Source organism: Geotrypetes seraphini, chromosome 9, assembly GCF_902459505.1.
Source record: "Geotrypetes seraphini chromosome 9, aGeoSer1.1, whole genome shotgun sequence".
NCBI lineage: Eukaryota > Metazoa > Chordata > Amphibia > Gymnophiona > Dermophiidae > Geotrypetes > Geotrypetes seraphini.
Window position 1 is genome coordinate 159,233,486 of NC_047092.1, and position 25,106 is coordinate 159,258,591.

A 25,106-nucleotide genomic window follows, 5' to 3' on the forward strand; every position below is an offset into this window, starting at 1 on the left:
GTTGTAATACCCTTCTTAATTATACCTAGCATTCTATTCCCTCTCTTGGTGACCGTTGCGCACTGTGCCGACGGCTTCATTGTCTTGTCCACTATTACCCCCAAGTCCCTTTCTTGGGTACTCTCACTCAATAACATCCCTCCCATCGTATAGCTGTACTTCGGGTTTTTGGTTCCTACCTGCAATACTTTACATTTCTCTACATTGAACTTCATCTGCCAGTTCAGTAGATATGCCTATGTGGTGCCTATTCTATACATTAAAAAAAGCAAGTTCATGTTGTAACACAGAATTTTTTGTTTACTAGATAACGCACAGTAGAACTATAAATTTTAAACAGATTTTTGGAATGCTTTCTAGAAAATTCCATGCCTGTAGTGGAGAGACCTAAGGGCAAATTCTATAAGAAGCGCCAAAAAGTTAGCGCCTAATTAGGCATTGTTCAGCGCGATTCAGGTAAAATTGGGTGCTGTTTAATGAATCACGCTGTGGGAACCTATATTGGAGGCGCCCAAGAAATAGTCCAGCTCTAGGCACAACTAAAAGTTAGGCGCCTATCTAACATGTAGCCACGCCCACGCTTAACGTGCTTAGCGCCTATTTTTATGAAGGCCGCCTAAATTTTTAGAGGCGTCTTGTTGCAGAATCGCTCCTTCTTGCTAGGCGCCTAAGTTTCAATTATTGCTGATTAAAAAGCTTAATTGAGCTAGTTACTCGATTTAAATAGGCCCCTATCTAGATGGGCGCCTCCGAAATAGGTGCCTAACATTAGGCCCCGGTTACAGGATTGGGGCCCTACTGTATTAATCCAAAGCTGATTAATTCATTAATGAGAAAATCATAGGTATTAGAAGACAGGATATGTTCTCGGTAATGGTCCCCCAACTGTGGAACCCACTTCCCCAGTATATTAGAGAGGAAAAAGATCTTAACCATTTTTAAAAAAACTTCTTAAAAGTTATCTTTTCAAAGACGCATTTAATATCTAATTTTAGACAAAGATTTTTGGCTCAGTTCATCCTATTGTTTTTTCCTAGCTTTAATCTTTTTTTCTTAAACCATGAACATGTAACTTTGCCCCTCTTTCCCACTTGTTTCATATCTGTCTTTGATTTGTAAGTCTGAAGTTACCTTGTTTAAAGTTTATAACATTATTTTATGTCATTGTAAATCGCTTAGCAACCCGAATAAGCGATTCATCAAATACTAATAAAAACTTGAAACTTGATGAGAGACTAATGCTGAGGACCTAAAAGTAACTTTATTCTACAAAATTGATTATTTCTCTTGGCGACCCTGACCCAATCTGCCCTTTTCACTTTCTAAAAACCCACTTTCCAAAAACTATCTCTGATTTTTTTTACAAAGCTGTGGTAGAGGTTTCTACTGCGGACCGGTGAGGTAAATACTCTGATGCTCAGAAAATTCCTATGAGCATCGGAGTATTTACCCTGCCAGCCCACGGTAGAAACCTCTACCATGGCTTTGTAAAAGAAGCCCTAAATATGGACTGAGAAAAACAGCAGACGCTGTTTCTTGTATTGTCATATGAGGGTGTGTAACTAAAGCATGTAAGTAATATCACAACAGGGAGCATATTAAGTAAAATTGCTTATGATTCAGATAAATTGTGAGGTTAGAGCCATAATACAAAGCCAAGTGCTTTGAGTGCAGGGTACTGTATCATTTTATCCTGTTGAGTTTTTTTACAGTTAAAAATGTTCCAGAAGGCCAGGAAGTGTGCTTTCGCTTACAGTAATAATTTCTAGCTGTTTTCGTTTGAGCTTCTTGCTGTTTAAATATTTTCTCTGCTATGTGATGTCATACCACCTATGAAAACTGTTCTATCTTTAATTAATGCCCAAGTAGGTATGACTATTATATTTTCATACAGTAAGTGACATGTCTGCTCATATAATTTTAGGCATGTGGTTACACTCTTAATCGTTTCTAATCTTACTATGAAGCTGCAGTAAGAAAAATTCTATCTGTATGTGGTCAGAGGCAGAGAAAAGTTGAGAAAAATTAGATTACAAGGAGAGATCAATGTCAGATACTGATGTAGGGACTAAGGAAGACATCAGAGAATAAACGGAAGAAGGAAAATGAGTGAGAAGATAGTCAAAAGTGGTATAGAGCTCATGGATTTCTGTTGCTGATGGACTATTTGGGGGTAGTTCTATAACTAGGTGTCTCCATATAGGTGCCCTGATGTCACATGGCGACAAGCCTATTTGATAATGGTATCTGGACAATCAGATTCTGGGGCATTCTGAGAGTGGCTGATGGAGTAGGAAGGAAAGAGGTGAAGAGATTGAAAGTAACTAATGTGGCGTTCAAATGCGCAGGAGGGTAAGGGGGTTAGGCACTATTTCTGGTAATGGTCTGTATTTTGTGCATGTGTTAGGTGGTGAAAGGTGCACTACCGCCACCTAACTAGCCAATGTCAGAGTATGATTTTTTATTTTTTATTTTTTTAAATTAAACTTGCTGTACTAACATGCATACCTCATGCCTACCTTGGCTGTATGAAGATGCATAGCAACATGTAAGCAGAGGCGTGGTTTGCACCAGAAGTTGCCTTACGCGTGCTAACGCATTGCCATGTGAACATAAGAACAAAAGAATAGCCTTACTGGGTCAGACCAATGGTCCATCAAGCCCAGTAGCCCGTTCTCACGGTGGCCAATCCAGGTCACTAGCACCTGGCCAAAACTCAAGGTGTAGCAATATTCCATGCTACCGATCCAGGGCAAGCAGTGGCTTCCCCGTGTCTTTCTCAATAACAGACTATGGACTTTTCCTCCAGGAACTTGTCCAAACCTTTCTTAAAACCAGCTACGCTATCCGCTCTTACCACATCCTCTGGCAACGCGCTCCAGAGCTTAACTATTCTCTGAGTGAAAAAAAAAATTTCCTCCTATCGGTTTTAAAAGTATTTCCCTGTAACTTCATCAAGTGTCCCCTGGTCTTTGTAATTTATGACGGAGTGAAAAATCGATCCACTTGTACCTGTTCTACTCCACTGGGGAATAACAGAAGTATGCAAGAGTGATCACTTTATTGGTGTTTTACTAACAAAATATTTAAAATAAGCAATATATAAAAGGATAATTTAAAAAGTTAAAAAAGACATAAAAGAAGGAAAAAAGTAGAATAAAAAGAGGTACATAGGACACACATTAGAATACTGACCATTATTTTGGTCATAATCACGTGAAGGTTTTTTGGATCAATGAAAGAAACCTATTACCACTAAAATCATTCAGGGAGAACTATGAGTATATATCTTTCTTTTTCCTTTACTCTGGTATCCATCATAGATTGTCAACCTGTTGAGGTACTTTTATGAAAAGAAAGTGTAACATGCTTAATTTTATGTCCAAAGATTTAGTTAATAGCAGACTTTGAATTGCCCTCACTCCAGGATCTGATTTCAAAACCTGGTAGAGAATGTTTTGCTTCACAGTTTATTTCTAGTAACTAATATTTTTACAGTCACTCTGAGTTCTAAATCACAATCAAGAATAACCACCATGGACTGACTCTATCTAACACCTCAAAATCCTTTGGTGAAAAAATGTTTAAGACGCAAAACATCTTTACAGGTTCCTAGGATTATAACACATTACAGTTTAGCACTCATCTATGACTTGACTACTTCAGATTTTGACACCCTCTGCAAATGTTTTCAGGGCATATAAACCTTTCCTGGCAGTATTACTAAACTACTGATTTGAAAGAAATGTTTAGATCTCTGTGGAATGTTACAGAATGAATAGCAGAGCTGAAGGCAGGTACTGAGAGGACATTCTTCGGGACTTCCTTTTTAAATAAGGACGTTCAACAAAGCAATCACTTTTCTGTTATAAGATTAACAGAATTGTGGGGCACTCTGTTATTTCACCAATTGTGAAAACTGTGAAAACGGATGTTTTTTTGATAGTGGAACTGGCGTCTACCCTTGATGAAGAAATGAAACGCAGCACTCGGTCGGGTAGTTTCTAGGCCACATTGAAAAAGTTAAGTGACTTCTGCAACTAGTTTTGCATTTTGTGAAAACGGAATTTTGATAGAGTTTTCAAGTTTATTTAGTTTCAACTTCACTGATTTTTTTTTTTTTAAGTCTTTCTAGATGAATATAATCATTTATTGTAAGAATAAATGTTACAACTTAAAAAAAAAATGTTATAGAGAATATTGATGTAGCAGCGGACTCGTAATTTTTTGACCGATTCACGAGGCCCTGCAGGGATACTTCTCTTGATAGTGAATTCCCTCTAGTGATTTTCTCCTACAAAATTTCAAAAAATTAAAGGGTGTTTTTTTAAATTTAAAAAAAAAATCTAACTGATATTTAATATGTGATATTGTACTTTCTAATATATTCAGATTCTTGTATTCTACTCAGTTTTCTAACAGTACTGAGAATACCTCCTTTGTTTCATTTCCCATTGAGTCTTTGCTAATTTACATAATAAAGGTCAATAAATAAACATCTATTATCCCTTCTTCTCCCTTAGAGATCCTCATACTTGTCCCAAGCTTTCTTAATTTCAGATTAGAGACCAACTGAATTTTGGTTTGCTACCAAAACTAGTTCTGAAATTCAGGTTTCGGTTTCAAATGGAAATGCCTGTGCATTTTTGGCTGAAACCAAAACTCTACCCTCTCCCCCCCAATCACTCGTTCTTGTCTGTGCTAGTTCCAATCACAAAATGGCTTCCACCTCCCATTGCAACCTCATGAGACTATACTGGGGTTGGTTGGGATGGGGAGTGAAGAGTGACCGTCGAGGGGGCAGAGAGTAAGGGAGCCACCACATAGGGGGTGGGGTAAAAGAAGGGGGGTTTGGTCAGGTGTGGAAAGGGAGTGGGGGCCGTTTCATTTTTAGTTTCTACCAAAACCGATCGCCAATTTCAGTTGCAGATTCAGTTTTGGCAGAAATTGAAGATCCTGGGTTCGGTCTGGTTTTTAATTCAGATACTGTTTTTGTTTTTTCACCATCTCTACCAGGAAACTAGTAAACAAATTCACCACCCTTTCTGTACAGAAGTGTTTCTTCATATTATACTTTTTCATGGGCAAAGTTTAGTTCTATAAGGTTTATGCAAGATGTGATGTAAGCATAAAACAAAATATTTTAATGATGTCTTGAGTACACAGCATTGATTTTTTTTCCAATGAAGTAGTGAAGGCCACTGAGCTAATAACACAACATACTATATTAAAAGCAGCCTAAGTCAGCACTCCATGCCCCTGCCAACCAATCAGCCCGTTCGGTCTGTGGGGGTGGGGGTGGGGGGGGGATTCCGAGGATTTTACATGGAAAATTGTATTGAGCACCTCTTGTTCCTGAGACCTCTGATCTTGGTTGTGTTTATGACCTTTGCTCTCTGTATGCCCGGTAGGGCGGTTTTTCTGGATTGATGAATGTCCCTTTACTCTGTTATTTTATGTGTGTACTGGTTTGCTCAATAAAGAAATATTATATATATATTAAAAAAAGCAGATATTCAAAACAGGCTTCAAGTTGGAGATTTTTTAAATTATTCTGCTTTGTTAAAAAAAAAAATGAAAAACTTGTAATTTCAGGAACAATTGATTCAGATGTGTACCAAGCGGTAATCTTTCTATGGCCAATCAAAATTATTCTAAAGATTTCAGCTGTTTTTAGATTATGCTACAAAAATATATAATGCTGTCTGATGTCCCCTAATTCTGAACTCTAATGAGAGAGTACCTTGATTTCAAAGCACTTGAAAGGTTTTTTTTCTCTTCACAGCACTGCTGTGACTAAATTAAGTGGATTGTAAGCTTTCAACCCTCCCCAGAGGTAATCATTGTTTGATTATAATAAAACTCTTTTAATTGTCTCAGAACCCTCTCTGGTTGAAATTACCACTAAGATGCCATAATGATCAAATTATATACCCATTTATTCAGAAAGTTCATAAGTATAGCTATTATATTTATTATTTTGGAGCCGTAACTGACTTTTCATCATAACTGAAAATGTGTGTAAAACTCTATAATAGACTAATTACATAGGTAAAGTTCACAAAGTGGGTTTTCGTTTCTCTTGCAGGTAAAAGCTTCCAGTTAACAGTGGTATAGCCGGAAATATATTTTCACACACATTTTAAATGGTATTATGCTGTTACATATTAAGCTGCATTGTCCTGAAAGCTTATTTAAACTTACACTTCCACCTAACAGAAACAATGACAAATCAGAGAAAGAATTCTTGTTCTCTTTCACAGAATCTGTCTTGAGAGTATTATTTATGAGATTATAATATATGACCTGTTTTATAAATATGTAAGCATTTGTTAGTCATGGAGAAAAGTGGTCCTTGATTGTATTCTTAATGCATTAGACCAGTGTTCTTCAATCACCGGTCCATGGACCAGTGCCGGTCCACAGAAATTTTCTGCCGGTCCACAGGGCCAGCACGCGCATCAGGCCCAAAACAGTGTTCTTCAACCGCCAGTCCACGGTGTGATCGATGCGGCATTATCTTCGAGCCAACTCCCTCTTCCTAACTGATTCGGTGCACAAAGCCACGGGCAGTGGCTCCTACGGGCATCCTGCGCCTGAACCGGAAGCCTTCTCTCTGACGTTGCAGCGTCAGAGGCTTCCAGATGAGGCACGGGACATGCAAGGTGCAATTAGTACTATTATGGGGGCGGTGTAGAGATTGGGTAGAGATGGGCAGGGTCTGGCCCACAACTTAGCCCAGTGTTCTTCAACTGCTGGTCCATGGACTGATGCCGGTCCACAGAATAATTCTTTTATTTCTGCCGGTCCATAGGTGTAAAAAGGTTGAAAAACACTGCATTAGACCACACCCCCCAAAACAAATGAGCATTTCTTCTTTTTTTTCCCCAAATATTTTTATTAATTTTATATGGTAATTAACAAAATATACAAGATATACAGATATTATCTAGGACAAAATAATAAACAAAAACAATCCAACTGTACAAATCATGGGTGATATATACAAATCAAAACAGCAAAAATAAAAAAAAGAAAGAAAAGAAAATGCAGTTATTTCATGTCAAACACGCAGCTCTTGATTGGATAAGGCTCGACTTAGTGCAGGAAGAGGCGGTCGGAGCATACAGCGAGTGATTTCCTGCACTCGCTGGTGCTCCGGCTGCTCTCTCCTGCCTCAACCGCTGCCCTCTCCAGTCTCCCCCATGAAAAACCGTATTTGCGTTTTTTCAAGATTCGCAGGGGTTCCTGGAATGAAACCCCCGTGAATATCGGGGGAGACTGTATATACATATTTATAGTAGGGTCAGTACACACATTTTCAGAGGGAAATATTTCTTACAGTGGACTCTGACTTTATTCAATGGCAATTATTCAAACAAAATCTTTTTCATCCTTACAGAGGTAGGGGTTACCAGATTTTACATAGGGAAATTCCAGAACCCTAGACCCTTCCCCAGGTCCGCCAAGTTCCACCCATTCCCGCCCTGCCCCTTTATGCCCATGTCACGTCCCTTGCCCTGCCCCCTAACCTGCTTATCTCGGTCGGGAGGGCCTCCTGACACAATTTGCTTTTCAAAACCCTTACAAAGTACCAGGTTTTGAAAAGCCGTCCAGACACCTGGACATGTCCTCTAAAAATACAGGAAAATATACCTCCCCCCCATTTACAAAACCGTTATAGCGGTTTTTAGCACAGACCGGCGTGCTGAATGCTCTGTGCTGGTCCCGACGCTCATAGGAACTCTATGAGTGTTGGGAACAGCGCAGAACATCAACGTGTCGGCCTGCGCTAAAAACAGCTATCATGGTTTTGTAAAAGGGGGAGGGGGGATAGATAGGTGACTCAAGCCATTGACCACATGAAGGCTTAAAATGTTGATTTTCACTCTTGTGTGATTAAAACTGCATTTACTGGTGGTTATGTTTTGTCCAACTGCTGAGAATTAGTTGAATGTAGACAGAGTTTCTGGGACATATCTTTTTGCTAATTTGACCATAAAGGAATTGTTATTAGTGCTATGCAAAATCATATTTTTCTATGTCATTTTATTTACTTATATATTTATTTTTGTATTGTTGGTTTTTTTTTTTATGTTTCACTTGTTTTCTTCATTTTATTTTATTTATTTGAAAAAAAAATATTAAAACAAAACAAAAAGAGCTACAAGAGAGAAACTTGCCAGGTCCCTAACTGCCCTTAATCCTCATAGCCTCCCAAGCCCTGGATCCACTTTTCAATTGTTAAGGTCTTCATGGGAGGAGTGGGTTTTAGTTGTTCCTGCCTTGCCAGTGTCGCAACTGGAAATGGTGTTCAAAGTCTGAGGGTGACATTTGTTATGAAACTGCAGTCCTGGGAATCATTCCTGACCTATGAAGACTTTGAAAACCAAAGAAAACATTTGGAAATTTCAAACCAGCTATGACAGCATTGATTTATTTTGCAGCAGTGGAGTCAGCCTTTAATTTTGGGGGGGATCTTGTAAGGTAATCATGACCTGGATTGGCCACTGTTGGGGAAACAGGATATTTGGCTTGATGGACCTTCTGTTTGTCCCAGTATGAGAACTTTTATGTTATTATGACACTAGAGAACCATGATGAAAGGATTCTTGCAGACTAGATGTGGAAAGCCTAGAGAGACAGGTAGAGAGTTTTGATTAATAAAAACAAAATAATTTGTATTTGTCTAAAAATTTCTCTTGTTGTCACTTTGTCTAGCAAAATATTTGACTGGAGTCTTTCTCTCTCTCTTCCTAGAGCACCCTAAGGGCTCTTTTTACGAAGGTGCTCTAGCGTTTTTAACGCATGCACCGGATTAGCGCACACTAGCCAAAAAACTACCGCCTGCTCAAGAGGAGGCGGTAGCAGCTAGCGTACACGCTATTCCATGCATTAAGGCCCTAACGCGCCTTCGTAAAAAGAGCCCTAAAGTCCTGCTAGATCCTTATAATTTTTTGCTGTTGAAATAGTAAAGGTAAACATCTTTGCTATATTGTCACTGTCCAGCCCTATTATCTTAAGAAGAGGATTTCAAAGGCTTTATATAGCTTTTTGCCTTATATTTGTGAGCAGGCTTTAAACGCAGAGAGGCCAAAAAGCCTTATGGTGTTAAGGCTGTTAGGACTGTCCTTAGCAACTACCCCCTTTGTTAGAAAAGTAGATTTAAAAGTAAGAAGAAAAGAAGCCTACCTTGGTTTTAAAAACTCTGTTATGTTATATGTGTACTGGTTTGCTCAATAAAGAAATATTATATATAAAAAAAACCCAAAAAACTAGTATCTGAAGAGGTAAGGAAAAATTTGACCGGATCACCCCCAACTTATACAACACCTGTCAGGTTTTGTGTCTAGTTTAAGACTCTTATTCTTACCCACAAGGCCATGCATTCCAAAATGTCCGCCTTATTTATCCTGTTGATCCAGGGATCTCCATTCTCTTAACAATTTTCACTTAAAATATCAGTTGCCAAGACAAGTACACCATCGCTCTGGAATTCTCTTCAGCCTTACCTAAGGCTTGAAATTTCTTTTCAATAATTCAGATCTCTTTAAGAAAAATGTAGGGGTCCTTTTACTAAGGCACACTAATCGATTTAGTGCTTGCTAAATGCTAAGGTACCCATTATATTCTACGGGCGCCTTAGGGCTCCTTTTACTAAGGTGCGCTATGCTTTTTAGAGCACGCTAAATATTAGAACGCGCGCTAACCACACGATAAACGCTAACATGTGCATGTTAGTCTATGGACAAATTAGCAGTTAGCGCATGCATAGATTAAGCGTGCACTAAACGTGCTAAAATGCTTAGCGCACCTTAGTAAAACAAGAGGTTAGCATTTAGCTTGCATTAAAATCAGTTAACGCGCCTTAGTAAAAGGATCCCGTACTTTTTTTTGAGAAAGCTTTTAAAGTGCAAACCAAAACGTCGACTTGTCCTGGATCTGCTGATACTGCAAGTTTGCTTTTATGTTATATTACTACATGTCTCTTATGTGAACATCTTTGGAACTGTACCTTCTTTCTTTACGTGTTTATTCCCTCTATATTTTACTGTCATTTACAGGTGTTCTTTTCTGATTTTATTTTTATACTGTGCACTGCTCTGTTATTGTTTACAGAAGGGTTGTATATTAAATAAAAATAACCATCTATCTATAATAATAAAATGCTAAGCGCGCATGCGCACTCACTCCGCGTGTTCCCTGATCCCTGATCTGTCGGGATGTGGCAGCACAAGTGCGCATGCGTGCCAGACAAGCCTCCCTGCTCTCCACCTCAAGCAATACAGCCCTACCGGCCGAAGTTTCTTTAGACGCTGCAGCGCCTCCTCTCATCCGCCCAGGCCCCGCTCCCTCTCGCGGCGCTGGCGGCAGCTGCCAGGAGGAGGGCTCCGAGCCGCTGAAGACTATCCCTGATCGGCTTACACGGTCCCCAAAAAATGAACTTTTTCATCCGAGGCGCGAGGCTGAGGCGACCTTCCTCTCCCGGTTCACTAAGGTTCCGTCTTGAGAAATTCAAATGCGTTGCTAAAAAAGCAAGTGACCGGAGGACGCTGGGAGAGAAGTTGAGCGGCCTGACAAAATGGCATCGAGGCAGTCCGACTCTGAAGAGGACGATGATTTGCCCCGCGTTTTCAGTGATGATGAGGTCATTAAAAAGGATTTCATTTTCTGATTCCGTGTCCTAAAATCTGAAATGAAAGAGGTACGTATGGATGTTCAGGCTGCTTTGACAAGAATTGAGTGAGATTGGGGGGGCCGCGAGTGCGGACTGCTGAGCACGATGGACCTATACTCTGACTCGGCAGAGGCGATGCTTATGTTCTTATGTTCTTAGATTGGCAGGAGAGTTGAGCAGGTGGAGAAACGTGTGCATTTAGTGGAACACCTATCTGACTACTGTTTCCCAACACCAAAAGGACTAGCAGGCAGGGAGAGAGACAGACAGATAGATAGAAAGGGAGACAGAAATAAAAGAAGAAAGACACAGGGGCAGGGAGAGAGACAGAAAGACAGACAGACAAAGGAGGCCAGGGAGAGAGACAGACAGACAGAAAGACAGCGGGAGGGAGAGAGAGACAGAAATAAAGAAAGACAGACAGACATATATTCTAGCACCCGTTAATGTAACGGGCTAAAAACTAGTAAATCATAAATCATATTTATAAGTGCAAAGGATACCTAAAGCTTCCATTATTTATGCTGTCCTATTTCCTTTGGTTCTCTTTAGCCATAATCCATCAGAGAGGTATTTTCTCTGTATTTTCTTTAATTTTCCTTTTTTTTTTGCTCTCTGTTTGCAAAGGATAAATACCCTTGAGAACAGAGATATCTTGCAAGCTAATAAGTTTCTTCAAACACAGCAAGGCAAAAAATGGTTTCTTTGTTATGTGCTAGTTTTTATAGTGAAAAGAAGGGGTTCTGTAATATGTGCCATTGCCCATGAAGAAAATAACACAACTAAGAACAAATTAACAAAACCAGAGACAAACAGGTCTTATGCAAGAGAAAGAGCACTTATAAAATACAGCCACCCAACACATGACTTAAGTCATATGGGGATTATATCTCGATGAAGTCAGTATGGCAATCGTAAATTATATTTCACAAGGTTTCCTCGTGGGTTTATAGTACAGTACATGATATTATGGTTTAAGCCACTGGGTCTCCTCGAAAGACAAGAATAAACATGATTGGTACATCTTACAGGGCTTATGTGGCTCCTAAGTCAAATCTTTAACCAAGTAAGGAAAATTTTTTGACCTGAGAAAGAAAGAATTGTTCATAACGGTTCCCTCCAATCCTTCCGCAAACACCTGAAAACTTGGCTCTTTTCAAAAATCTAACACTTCCCACTTTTTGGTTCCCTGTCCCTCTTTATCTTCCTAGCTCCTTTCCTATAACCCTTCATTGTAGCTCCTTTTCAACCTAACCCTGTAAACCGTGCCGAGCTTTACACTTGTGGAGATGGCGCGGTATACAAACCTAAGGTTTAGTTTAGTTTAGTTTAGATTTGCTTGAAGAATGAACATCCACCATACTTACAGCAGGGATAGGAGACAGTCTTTGGTTTTGTCTATGAGACTTAGGCAACTAACATTGCTACGTGGGATCATTACACTGAATCTGTTGGACACCTTTGGCAGAGATGTAATGGGTTATATTAATTTGTTACATTAAACCAGGCAATCACTTCCAAGCACAAGCAGTTCCTTGATTGATTTGATTTATTGCACTTGATATACCACTAGTACCAGTGTATTTAACGGTTTATAAAACTAAATTCATGGAAAATACAGCGTAGTTACAAACAATACAAAGAGGGCCATTTTTGAACAGAACGTCTAAAGTTTGATTTGGACATTTCCAGCAAAATATACAAAGTCGAGGGCAAAAAAATGACCATTTTTGAACCGGACATCCAAATATACAGTATATATTTTTGGGAAAATCGTCTACTTGGACAGCCTGGCTGCAAGAACATCTAGACTACCAGGACGCCTAACTTTATACCCCATTTTCGACCACAAAACCGTCCAAGTCAGAAACATCCGAATCGGCACCATTTAGACATGGGAGGGGCCAGCATTGTAATGGACTGGCCACATAGATATGCAAACAGAGCAGTGGGGCACCTTAAATGTAAAATTCACTGAAAGAGTTCTAGATATACATCTCACCATAACCCCCTTATAATGTATGCTAAGCCCTCCAAAACTCTCCCCAAACTTACTATACCCACCTATCTGCCACCCTAATAGACCATATTGCAACAGGTGACACCTATATGACAGTATAGTAGGGTTTGGTGGGTTTTGGAGGGCTCATAGATTCCACCATAAATGTGGTGGATAGAGTCGCTTATGGGCCTGACTCCTCTCTATGGTTCACTAGCCCACGAACCTGGCTACTTAAGACACCTGTGTGATGTTGTACTTGCTATTCTATAGACTGTTATATACTGTTTAATTTGGATGTTTGGAGGGATTGGAGGAGTCTATGACCACTGGGTGTGTTTGGGGGAGGGGAGGTCATTACTTAATCTCTCCAGTGGTCATCTGGTCAGTTTGGGTACCATTTTGGTGCTTAGATGCTTCTAAAACAGGTTTAGCTGAAAATGTCCAAGTTCTGTCCAGGATGTCTTGCAAAAGGTTCGCTTATAGCCGTAAGACGTCCAAGTCTATATAGCCCCAAAGCCTGCCTAAAACATGCCCTTTTGCTAGTTAGACATTCTGGAGGGAAAACAGCCCACAAAACGTCTTTTCTGTTTCAAAAATCGGCACTTGGATGTTTTAGCGCGAAAAGCATCCAAGTGTCGACTTATTCAGGTTTTTGGACATTTTTCAATTTTGATAATGGCCCTAAAAGTAAACTCAATGGAACTGTTGCAGTGCAAGAACAACAGACATTTCAATAGAACAAGTGCCATGCAAGAATGACAGAGATTCCAGTCAGTGGGTTGAGTGGGGTAGTGATGAGTTAGTTTCTTCAGTTACTGTGACGTTTCCGAGGTTAATGTTAGCCCGGTCCATAATATTGTTGAAAGAGGACTGACTTCAGTTGTTTCTGAAAAGCACAGTAAGATAGTTTGTCCTGGAAGTTATCAAGCAGTGAATTACAGCTGCAGATTATGCAAGTTGGCTTGAATTGAGCCTAAGAACAGCATATTGCAATAGTCTAATCAGCTGGTTATAAAAACATGGGTCAGTTTAACAAGATTTTCCTAGTTAAGACTGACTTTAACTGCCATAATAGTCTTAGATGGAAAAAATAGGATTTTACAATATGTCTCATTTGAGGTTTAAAGCTCATTTCACAGTCACAGCAAACTCTTAGCATGGTGATTTCAGACTGGAAAGGTAGTAGTTTGGTTCCTATCTTTGGCAATGCTTTCAAGATTGTCTTGATGCAAGAAATCTACATTGTTGTGGACTTTTCCACATTTTGAACTTAATCCCGCCTTTTCTGTACACTGTTCTGAAGTTCAAACACAGCTGCTCTTAAACAGTAAGAAATCAGATGGCTTGGAACGCTTCTTACTAATGTGATTAGTTACTGCAGGTGCTTTGAATGTTCCTTTCTCTTTACAGTAGACATGTAGAGACTTGTAACAACATAAATACTTGCATTTCATTAAAAATACTCCCTCAAGGTATTTCACACTGTATGCTGGAGTACATTTTCATCCCTAGCCAGCACTGTAAATTTATCACTAATGAATGACAGGCCCTTGGACTTTTGCTTTCTGCTCAAAAGTATTCAATGGTTTCAGAAATACTGTAGCTTATCTTAATTCAGAAGATTGTACAACAATATTGCTTGTTCCATGACCTCTGTCCTCACATCAGCTTGAAAATGATTTTTACATGCATTTGTTGGTTCAACCGTTAGCCAGTAATGTAGAACTTAATATAAAGCCTGTGCTTTCAAGCTTATTTTTGTTGAATAGAAAGACAATGAAAGTATACCAGAGGGAAAAATGTAATACAAAGGTCCACAGTGCGGAAAAAAAAAAAGTGTAGAAGTTCACAGATGGAACAACGAAGCAGTCACATTTACGGGGAAGCAACTTTATTTCAAGACCCGACACAGCCTGTGTTTTAGCACGTTCCTGCGTCAAGGGTCATAATGTTGATGACAGGCTCCTACTTATTATGACTGGTGTTGCTTTGCAGATGATTGCATGGAACTGGAAGCAATGTGATCACTTAAATTTCTCCTTTTGGTGGGAGATATTGTGTATGTGTTATCGTTACGAACGGACAATGGCAGAGCAATTTGGTCACTCTCGAAGGTTTAAGGCTATCTGGGGGTCCTTCGGATACTTATATTCAGTTGCTTCAAGGCCCTCTTTTACAAAGGCACGCTAAGCGTTTTAGCGCAGATTTAGCGCGTGCTAAATCAACATGTGCGCTAACCGCTAACGTGTCCATAGGATAACATGCACATATTAGCATTTAGCATTTAGTGTGTGTTTAGCATGCGCTAATATTTAGCGCGCACTAAAAAGCTTAGCACACTTTTGTAAAAGAGGGGTTAAGTTTCAGTTTGGTTTCCATGCAATCTAGCCTTCTTAAAGATTCTTGGTGCTTATTTCCTGGACCCCTGCCAGATTTTCTCTTTCTTTCTCTTTCTTTGTTCTTTTCATGCACATCCAGGGTGAGAGGGGGTGGGGGTGCGTGGGTTTTGGGAGGTTGTAATTACTGTATATGCACTGTTTATGCACTCTTGGGAGTTCTGATCGACAAGTCGATGAAGCCGTCCGCGCAATGTGCGGCGGCTGCAAAAAGGGCGAACAGAATGCTAGGAATGATAAAGGAGGGGATCACAAACAGATTGGAGAGGGTTATCATGCCTTTGTACCGGGTCTTGGTGCGTCCTCTCGTGGAGTACTGCGTCCAGCACTGGTCACCATACATGAAGAAGGACACGATACTACTCGAAAGGGTCCAGAGAAGAGCAACTAAGATGGTTAAGGGGCTGGAGGAGTTGCCATACAGCGAAAGATTAGAGAAACTGGGCCTCTTCTCCCTCGAATGGAGGAGATTGAGATGGGACATGATCAAAACATTCAAGGTACTGAAGGGGATAGACTTAGTAGATAAGGACAGGTTGTTCACCCTCTCCAAGGTAGGGAGAACGAGAGGGCACTCTCTAAAATTGAAAGGGGATAGATTCCATATGAACGTAAGGAAGTTCTTCTTCACCCAGAGAGTGATAGAAAACTTGAACGCTCTGCTGGAGTCTGTCATAGGGGAAAACACCCTCCAGGGATTCAAGACAAAGTTAGACAAGTTCCCGCTGAACCAGAACATACGCAGGTAGGACTAGTCTCAGTTAGGGTGCCGGTCTTTGACTAGAGGGCCGCCGTGTGAGTGGACTGCTGGGCATGATGGACCCTGGGTCTGATCCAGCAGCAGTAATTCTTCGGGGAGGCAGTCATAAGTATGTGGTCGGTGTCAGCAGCTGAAAAACTTGAAGAAGGAAGTTAGGCAACTGAAGGACAGGATACAGGAACTGGAAAGACTTTATATCGCAGAAGACCCAATCAGGACAGCTGAAGACTTCATGAGAGAGAGAGAGACACATTGATGAACAAATCAGGGAGCTCAAGGAGTTCATTGAGGAGGCCTACAGGAGGAGGGTGGAAGAACATGATCATCAGAGGAAAGACGAAGATACACCCACATGGAATGGAGAACAAGAGGAAGCTGACTCCAAGGAAGAAGAAACCCGCAGAGGAATCCCACAGGAAGGGGAGGCAAGGTCTTGCCGATGCCTAGAAGAAGAAGCAGCAAGGCACACCGAGGACATAGACCTGCGACCGGAGCGAAAACTGAGGAAGGGAAAGTCTGTGATCCTAGTGGGAGACTCAGTCCTAAGGCAAGTAGATAGCCACATAACAGGAGGGAGAGAGAATCGACTAGTGACCTGCCTCCCAGGAGTGAGAGCAAAAGACATCGTCGACAAAATTGAAAAGATCCCAGAAGGAGCAGAGACGGAAGAGACTACAGTGATGATCCACATCGGGACAAATGATGTCAGCAGGAGAGACTACAGTAGAAATGCACTGATCGAACAGTTCAAGATTCTGGGAAGGAAGTTGAAGATGAGGACTCAGAAGATAGCGTTTTCAGAGATCCTATCAGTACCAAGGGCAGATGTGAAGAGGGAGACGGAACTACAGTCAATAAATGCATGGATGAGGAGATGGTGTGAGGAAGAGGAGTTCCACTTTGTGAAGATCTGGACAACATTTTGGGACAAGAGCAAGCTCTTCAGGAGAGATGGACTGCACCTGAGCACTGTGGGAACTAGACTTCTAGCAAACAACGTCAGGAGAGGAATAGAGCAGGCTTTAAACTAAGAAAAAGGGGAAAGCCGACAGTCAACCAAGTGTTGATGATTCGGAAGAAGGTATCCTGAGAGGCTACTAAGTGGGGAAAATGCTTGGAAGACACAACGGGCAAACCCCCCCCCCAAAAAAAAAACAAAAACCAAGAGTTGACAGATCAAGAAGAGGATGATAGGAAGATCGTAGCACAGGAAAAGAAAATGAAGGCAAAAAAATACCAGGGCTTAAATTGCATGTATACTAATGCAAGGAACCTATGGAACAAAATGGGAGAACTAGACATCATGGCCAAAAAAGAGAACCTAGACATCATTGGGGTCTCTGAAACATGGTGAAATGAAGAAAACAAATGGACTTTACAAACTCTATCGCGAAGACAGGTCAGGTCAGAAAAGAAGAGGAATAGCCCTATACATAAAAGATAACATACACTCGACCAGAGTGGACACAGCAGTGACAACCATCAAATTGGAATCACTATGGGTTAAAATACCAGGAAGGAATGGGCCCGAGATAAAGATGGGCCTGTACTACAAAGCGATGAGAGTAATGGTAAGGAAGAAACTTAGGAACAGCTAAAAGAAATCGCAGACTGTAGAGCAAGCCTGGTCTTTATTCAAGGACACGGTGAGTGAGGCGCAAAATCTGTATATCCCCAGATTTAGAAAAGGATGAAAAAAGAGCCAAACAAAAGACCCGCCGTGGACAACTAAAGAAGTAAAGAAAGCGATAGGAGATAAGAAGAATTCATTCTAGAAATGGAAAAAGGACAAAACCGAGGAAAACTGGAAAGAGCACAGGAAACATCAAAAAGAATGTCACCTCGTGGTTAGAAGAGCAAAAAGAGAATACGAAGAGAGGCTAGCTAGGGAAGCACAAAATTTCAAACCGTTCTTCAGATATGTTAAAGGGAAGCAGCCGGCTAGGGAGGAGGTGGGACCGCTGGATGACGGAGATAGGAAAGGAGTGGTGAAGGAGGAAAAAAAAGTGGCGGATAGACTAAACATGTTCTTTTCGTCAGTATTTACAAAAGAGGACACATCCAACATGCCGGAACCTAAAAAAATCTTCAAAGGAGATCAAGCAGAAAAATGAACATCCATGGAGGTAAGCCTTGAAGACGTACACAAGCAGATAGATAGATTAAAAACTGACAAATCTCTGGGCCCAGACGGAATCCACCCTAGGGTATTGAAAGAACTAAAGGAGGAAATAGCAGAACTACTACAGCATGTTTGTAATCTATCCCTGAAAACAGGCATGATCCCAGAGGATTGGAAGATAGCTAATGTTATGCCCATCTTTAAAAAAAGGATCGAGAGGTGACCTGGGGAACTATAGACCATTAAGTTTGACTTCGGTTCCGGGGAAGATGGCGAAAGCGCTGATCGAGCATCGACGAGCGTCTAGAAAGGAATAAACTGATGAAAACAAGCCAGCATGGCTTCTGCAAGGGAAGATCGCGCCTAACGAACTTATTGCACTTCTTCGAAGGAATTAAAAGGATGGACAAAGGGGACCCCATAGACATCGTATACTTAGATTTCCAGAAAGCCTTTGACAAGGTACCCCATGAACGCCTACTAGAGAAACTGAAGAACCATGGGGTGGAATGAGACGTACATAGATGGATCAAAATTGGTTGGTGGGTAGAAAGCAAAGGGTAGGAGTGAAGGGCCATTACTCGGACTGGAGGAGGGTCACGAGTGGTGTTCCGCAGGGGTCGGTACTCGGACCACTGCTGTTCAATGTATTTATAAATGATCTAGAATCAGGGACGAAGTGCGAAGTAATAAAATTTGCAGACGACACCAAACTATTTAGTGGAGTTGGGACTAAAGAGGACTGTGAAGATTTACAAAGGGACATGAACAAACTAGAAGAGTGGGCGACGAGTGGCAGATGAAGTTTAATGTAGAGAAATGTAAAGTCTTGCATGTAGGAAACAGAAACCTGAAGTACAGCTATACAATGAGAGGGCTGGTAATGGGTGAAAGTACCCAAGAAAAGGACTTGGGGGTAATAGTGGACAACACAATGAAGCCGTCGGCACAGTGCGCAGAGGCTTCTAAGAAGGTGAATACAATGCTGGGTACTATCAAGAAAGGTATTACAACCAGAACAAAAGATGTTATCCTGCCATTGTATCAGGTGATGATGCACCCGCACCTGGAGTACTGCGACCAATATTGGACACCGTACCTTAAGAAGGATATGGCGATACTCGAGAGGATTCAGAAAAGAGCGACACAATTGATAAAAGGTATGGAAAACCTTTCATATGCTGAAAGATTAGAGAAACTGGCTCTTTTCCCTGGAGAAGCGGAGACTTAGAAGGGACATGAAAGAGACTTACAAGATCATGAAGAGCATGGAGAAAATGAAGAGGGACAGATTCTTCAAACGTTCTAAAACTACAAGAACGAGAGGGCATTCGGAAATATTAAGAGGGGACAGATTCAGAACCAATGCTAGGAAGTTCTTCTTCACCCAAAGGGTGGTGGACATCTGGAATACGCTTCCAGAGGGTGTGATAGGACAGAGTACGGTTTTGAGGTTCAAGAAGGGATTAGATAATTTCCTGAAGGAAAAGGAGATAGAAGGGAATAGATAGAGGATTACTATACAGATCCTGGACCTGATAGGCTGCAGCGTGAGCGGACTGCTGGGCGTGATGGACCTCTGGTCTGACCCAGCAGAGGCACTGCTTATGTTCTTATGTTCTTGTTCTTTATAAAATCAATAAACAGTTTATGAAAAAAAAGGGTCAGAATGTTGCACGTGACATGGGAAGCTGCATTCCACGACTCTGCCATTATGTTTGTGCGTCTGTGACCCCTTTGTCGGAAGAGTTTGTATATTTGTTGGCAACATTCTAACCCCTGTCGCAGGCACTTGCCTAAACATAGGCCATATCGGGTCTTGAAATAAATCTGCTTCCCAGCGAATGTGACTCCGCATCGTTGTCTCATCTGCGGCCTTCTACACTTTTTTTGTATTGTGGACCTTCGTATATTATTTTTCACATGGTTATAGTTTTTGATAGCAAGCTTATTCTCAGTGCTATTTACTGAGGGATCACATATATGAATCATTCTTCATTATTCCAATGGCAATATTGTTGTTAAAACGCATGCGGATTGTGAAAAATTGCAGGCGGACCTTAGGAAATTGAAAGACTGGGCGTCCAAATGGCAGATGAAATCTAATGTGGACAAATGCAAAATGATGCACATTGAGAAGAATAACTTGAATTACAATTATCAGATGCTAGGGTCCCCCTTGGGGGTTAGCACGCAAGAAAAGGATCTGGGTGTCATCGTAGAAAATACGATGAAATCTTTCGCCCAATGTGTGGCGGCGGCCAAAAAAGCAAACAGGATGCTAGGAATTATTAAAAAAGGGATGGTTAACAAGCCTAAGAATGTTATAATGCCCCTGTATCGCTCCATGGTGCGACCTCATCTGGAGTATTGCATTCAATTCTGGTCTCCTTATTTCAAGAAAGATATAGTGACGCTAGAAAAGGTTCAAAGAAGAGCGACCAAGATGGTAAAGGGAATGGAACTCCTCTCTTATGAGGAAAGACTAAAATGGTTAGGGCTCTTGAGCTTGGAAAAGAGACGGCTTAGAGGAGATATGATTGAAGTCTAGTACTATGCTAGTACTATCCCTGATTTATATTTACCACACATGAGGTTTTTAGCGCTTGCCAGCAAGCTGAATGCTCTGTGCTGCTCCAAAGCTCATAGGAACTCTATTACCATTGGAGCAGCGCATAGCATTCAGTGCGCCAGACAGCACTAAAATCTTCTTGCACGGTTTTATAAAAAGGGTTTTGGGGGGGAGGGGTAAAATCTCAATCTTCCATACTAAAATTAACCCTCCCCATTTTACAAAACCATAGTGTAATTTTTAGCGCTGGCCACGGCGGTAACAGCTCTGATGCTCATAGAATTCCTATGAGCACCGAAGCTGTTACCGCCAGGGCCAATGGTAGAAACCACGCTACGGCTTTGTAAAAGGGGGGGGGGGGGGAGGGGTAAGATAAAATGAAAAACCTCTACAGTTTTAGACGAAAGAGTTCACATACCTCTTAGTAATTATGGGATAACTTACCTTGTAATTTGAGATCAATTAAAAGTCTAGGAACTTTTAAGAACTTACTTAAAATATTTTTGTTCCAACAAGCCTATGATGGTATTTAACAAATGGTGAGAAAGGAGTTTTGGAATAAGTTGAAATGTTGTATACTGATCACCTAGTTGCTTTTTTTTTTAAGCTGTTTGTTTTGTTTGAATTTTATTGTGTGTTCCTTTGTACCCCGCCTGGAATTTTAGATTGCGTGGGTCTATACATTTTAAAATTAAATTGAATTAAAATTTGGAGGTATTCATTTCACCTACGGGTCCTTTTATCAACCCGCGCTAGCGGGGTTAGTGCGTCGGACATTTCATCACGCGCTAACCCCCGCGGCCGGCTAAAAAACTAACGCCTGCTCAATGCGTTGTTAAACATCATTTACTGTACTTGATTTTAAGATATGAAATGAATAAAGATTTTTTTTTTTAAAAAGTTATAAAATAAGCATATTACATAAAATAAGATGGTTAGTTAATCAGTCAAATATTTAGAAAATAGATAGGTCTTCAATTGTTTTCTAAAATGTCTATAAGAACGGATTGTAAGCAATAATATTCGAAATTCATTGTCATGAAGAGCTGCCTGAAATGCCAAAGTATGATTAAGATGTTTCTTACTCCTGCAACCCTGGACAGATGGAAAATTAAACAAAGGATGAGTTCTTCTCCTGTGTCTGTATGAAGCCAAAGAAAATCTATTGACTAGGTAAGGAGGAGCTATGCCATAAACAGCCTTATAACAGAAACAGCCTAATTTAAATAACACCCGAGCTTCCATAGGCAACCAATGCAATTCACAATAAAAGGGTGTGACATGATCATATTTCTTCAGGCCATAAATCATTCCGACCGCTGTATTATTATAAGTCTTGCTAATTCTTTCTTTAGTGACTGTCAAATAGATGATATTACAGTAATCGAGAAGACTCAGTAATAACAATCGAACCAATAGAGTCTAAAAGCAGTAGATTCGAAATAAGATCTAATTGTTCGTAATTTCCATAATGTGAAGTGGCATTTACGTACTACAGCATCTATCTGAGCTTGCATTGTAAGATGCTGGTCTAGAATAACTCCCCAAATTTTAATCGTTGGATGAATTATGTACAGAGTTGAATTTATACTAATGGAAGGCTCAAAGGGAATTTTACTAGAGGTCGCCACAAAAAACTTTGTTTTCCCAGAGTTTAGTTTGAGTTTAAATTTTTGCATTACAATTTCAACTTTAGTGGGCTGAGAAATTTTCGGCACCCCCTTCGGATAAAGTCTGCCTAAAATTAGGTGTCTCTATCAGCGGCAATGCACCGCGACAGTTTGTTTATCAGAGTTGCTTAATGATAAAAAATGTGCATATAGTATTTATACTGACATGTGGTGTCAATGAAGATATTGAAAGTATGGAATCCTTCTTATATCAGTTGTAAAAAGCATTTGCACTACTAATGCATATTGCTTCATATGTTTTATACTTCACATGTTACACAATACTTAAACTATTAAATGGATTTTGATGTGAGCAGCATGTCTTAACAAGGAAAAAAAAATCAGACTTACCAGAGGCAAGTATAATGGAAAATAAGGTTCTTCATGGAACTTGGGAGTACAAAAAGTAATCTGGAGAAGGTCATTGTTTCCAAACCATTGGAGCAGAAACAGAAAAAAAAGTTCCTCTGTTTTGAGACTGCAAGAGATAATGTGAGGAGAAAGGAACAACCAGAAATACACAGAGTGATAAGGCTGGTCAAGCAGATAGGAGTAAAGGCATAGGGTCATTTGTAGATAATAACTGTGATCTTGACATTTATGTAGTGAAGATATAAAATATAATCATATTGATTTACTGGTTTCAAAGTTAAAAGTGCAGCCATAGGTTGGACACATTTAAGAAATAACAAGATCATCTTAGTTGATAACTAGGTTATACCAATTTGGAATGCCAGAGTATTACAAACGGGATTTAATTTAATCTCATGCATATACAGAATACATGGTTATTGAAGCTAAAATATTTAAAGGATAGCGTAGGTTCCCCTTGATAATGTTTTAGGTTGTGGAATGCATTACATAACCAAAGTATGTTCATTAACATTAATGGATAATTATATACAGTAACGCTCTCTGTCTCCAGTGGACTCATAATCGAAGACCCCTTTTATCAATCCACCATGGAGTGTTTTAGCGCTGGCCAGCAAGTTAAGTGCTCCGACATAGAGAATGATACGGTGGATGTTACCCATGGCTAGCCACGAGTTGCGGGTAACCCACCAAAACGGTGGAGGGGGAAAGGTACACACTGCAGGTACGGAGACAAGGCCATCCACCGCCCCATGGAGCAGTGAATGGCCTTGACCCCACAGTTAAGGGAGGGAACGCGTGCGGTCACCAATCACGCACGGCCCCCTCCCTCCTTCCTACCTACCCGAATCTTTCTATCTCCCTCCCCTCCCCTTTACCTTCGTGGTGCGTTTTAAGGTTTAAAACTTCTTGAAAGAAGCCGTAGCGCATGCGCAATCACGTGTGTGTGTGGGCAGAATTTTCTCCTCTGACGCAACTTCCGGTTATGTCAGAGGAGAAGCTTCCACCCACACACGCACGTGACTGCACAAACACTCTGGCGGCTTTCAACAAGCTACTCAAACCTTAAAATGCGCCATGAAGGTAAGGGGGAGGGAGGGAGATGCACGGACTGCGTGAGGGGTGCCGAAGGGCAGTGAGGTGGCAAGAGGGAAGGGTGGATGTTATGGGGATGGGGTGGTGAAGGGGACGGTGGGGACAGGGCAGTGAAGGGGATGGCGGGGACGGAAACAGGGCGGTAAAGGGGATGTCGGGGACAGGGCAGTGAAGAGGACGGTGGTCCGGTGAAGGGGCAGTGACGGGGACAGATTTTTTCCCCGTGTCATTCTCTACTCTGACGTTCATTCAATTCCTATGAGCATTGGAGCAATTACCTCGCCGGCCCGTGCTAAAACGCTCTACTGCCCTGGGCCCGATCTTGTTCAACATCTATATAAGAGACCTGACAGAAGGGCTTCGAGGTAAAATAACATTGTTTGCCGATGATGCCAAACTGTGCAATGTAGTGAGCAAAAGCACAACAGACAAAAAAGCAATGACAGACGATATGGTGCATGACTTACTTCTGCTGGAGCACTGGTCTAGGTCCTGGCAACTCAGTTTCAATGCCAAAAAATGCAAAGTCATGCACCTGGGAAGCCAGAATCCATGCAAGATCTACACCCTAAATGGCGAGATCCTGACAAGAACTGTAGCAGAAAGAGACTTGGGAGTGATTGTCAGGGAAGACATGAAGTCGGCAAACCAAGTGGAGCAAGCTTCATCCAAAGCAAGGCAAATCATAGGTTGCATACGCAGGAGTTTCATCAGCCGTAAACCTGAAGTCATTATGCCACTGTATAGATCCATGGTGAGACCGCACCTGGAGTACTGTGTGCAATTCTGGAGGCCGCATTACCGCAAGGATGTGCTGAGATTGGAGTCGGTCCAGAGGATGGCCACCAGGATGGTCTCGGGACTCAGGGAGCTCCCGTACGAGGAGCGGTTGGGGAATTTGCAGCTCTACTCACTCGAGGAGCGACGAGAGAGGGGAGATATGATCGAGACATTCAAATATCTCACGGGCCGCATCAAGGTGGAAGAAGACATCTTCTTCTTCAAGGGTCCCGCGGCAACAAGGGGGCATTCGTGGAAAATCAGGGGCGGGAAACTGCACAGTGACACTAGGAAGTTCTTCTTCACTGAAAGGGTGGTTGATCGCTGGAATAGTCTTCCACTTCGGGTTATTGAGGCCACCAGTGTGGCGGATTTTAAGGCCAGATGGGATAGACATGTGGGATCTATCCGCAAAGATAGATAGCGAGGATCACTGGAGTGGGCAGACTTGATGGGCCGTGGCCCTTATCTGCCGTCTATTTCTATGTTTCTATGTTACTGCAGCTTGATAAAAGAGAGCCTAAGGGCCTCTACTATTAAACTGCTCTAGCAGTTTGTAGTGCAGTGAGCTGCGCTGCTCCTGACGCTCATAGAGTTCCTGTGAGCATCGGGAGCAGCGCGGGCCATTCAGCGCATCTCTCTGCGCTAATAACTGCTAG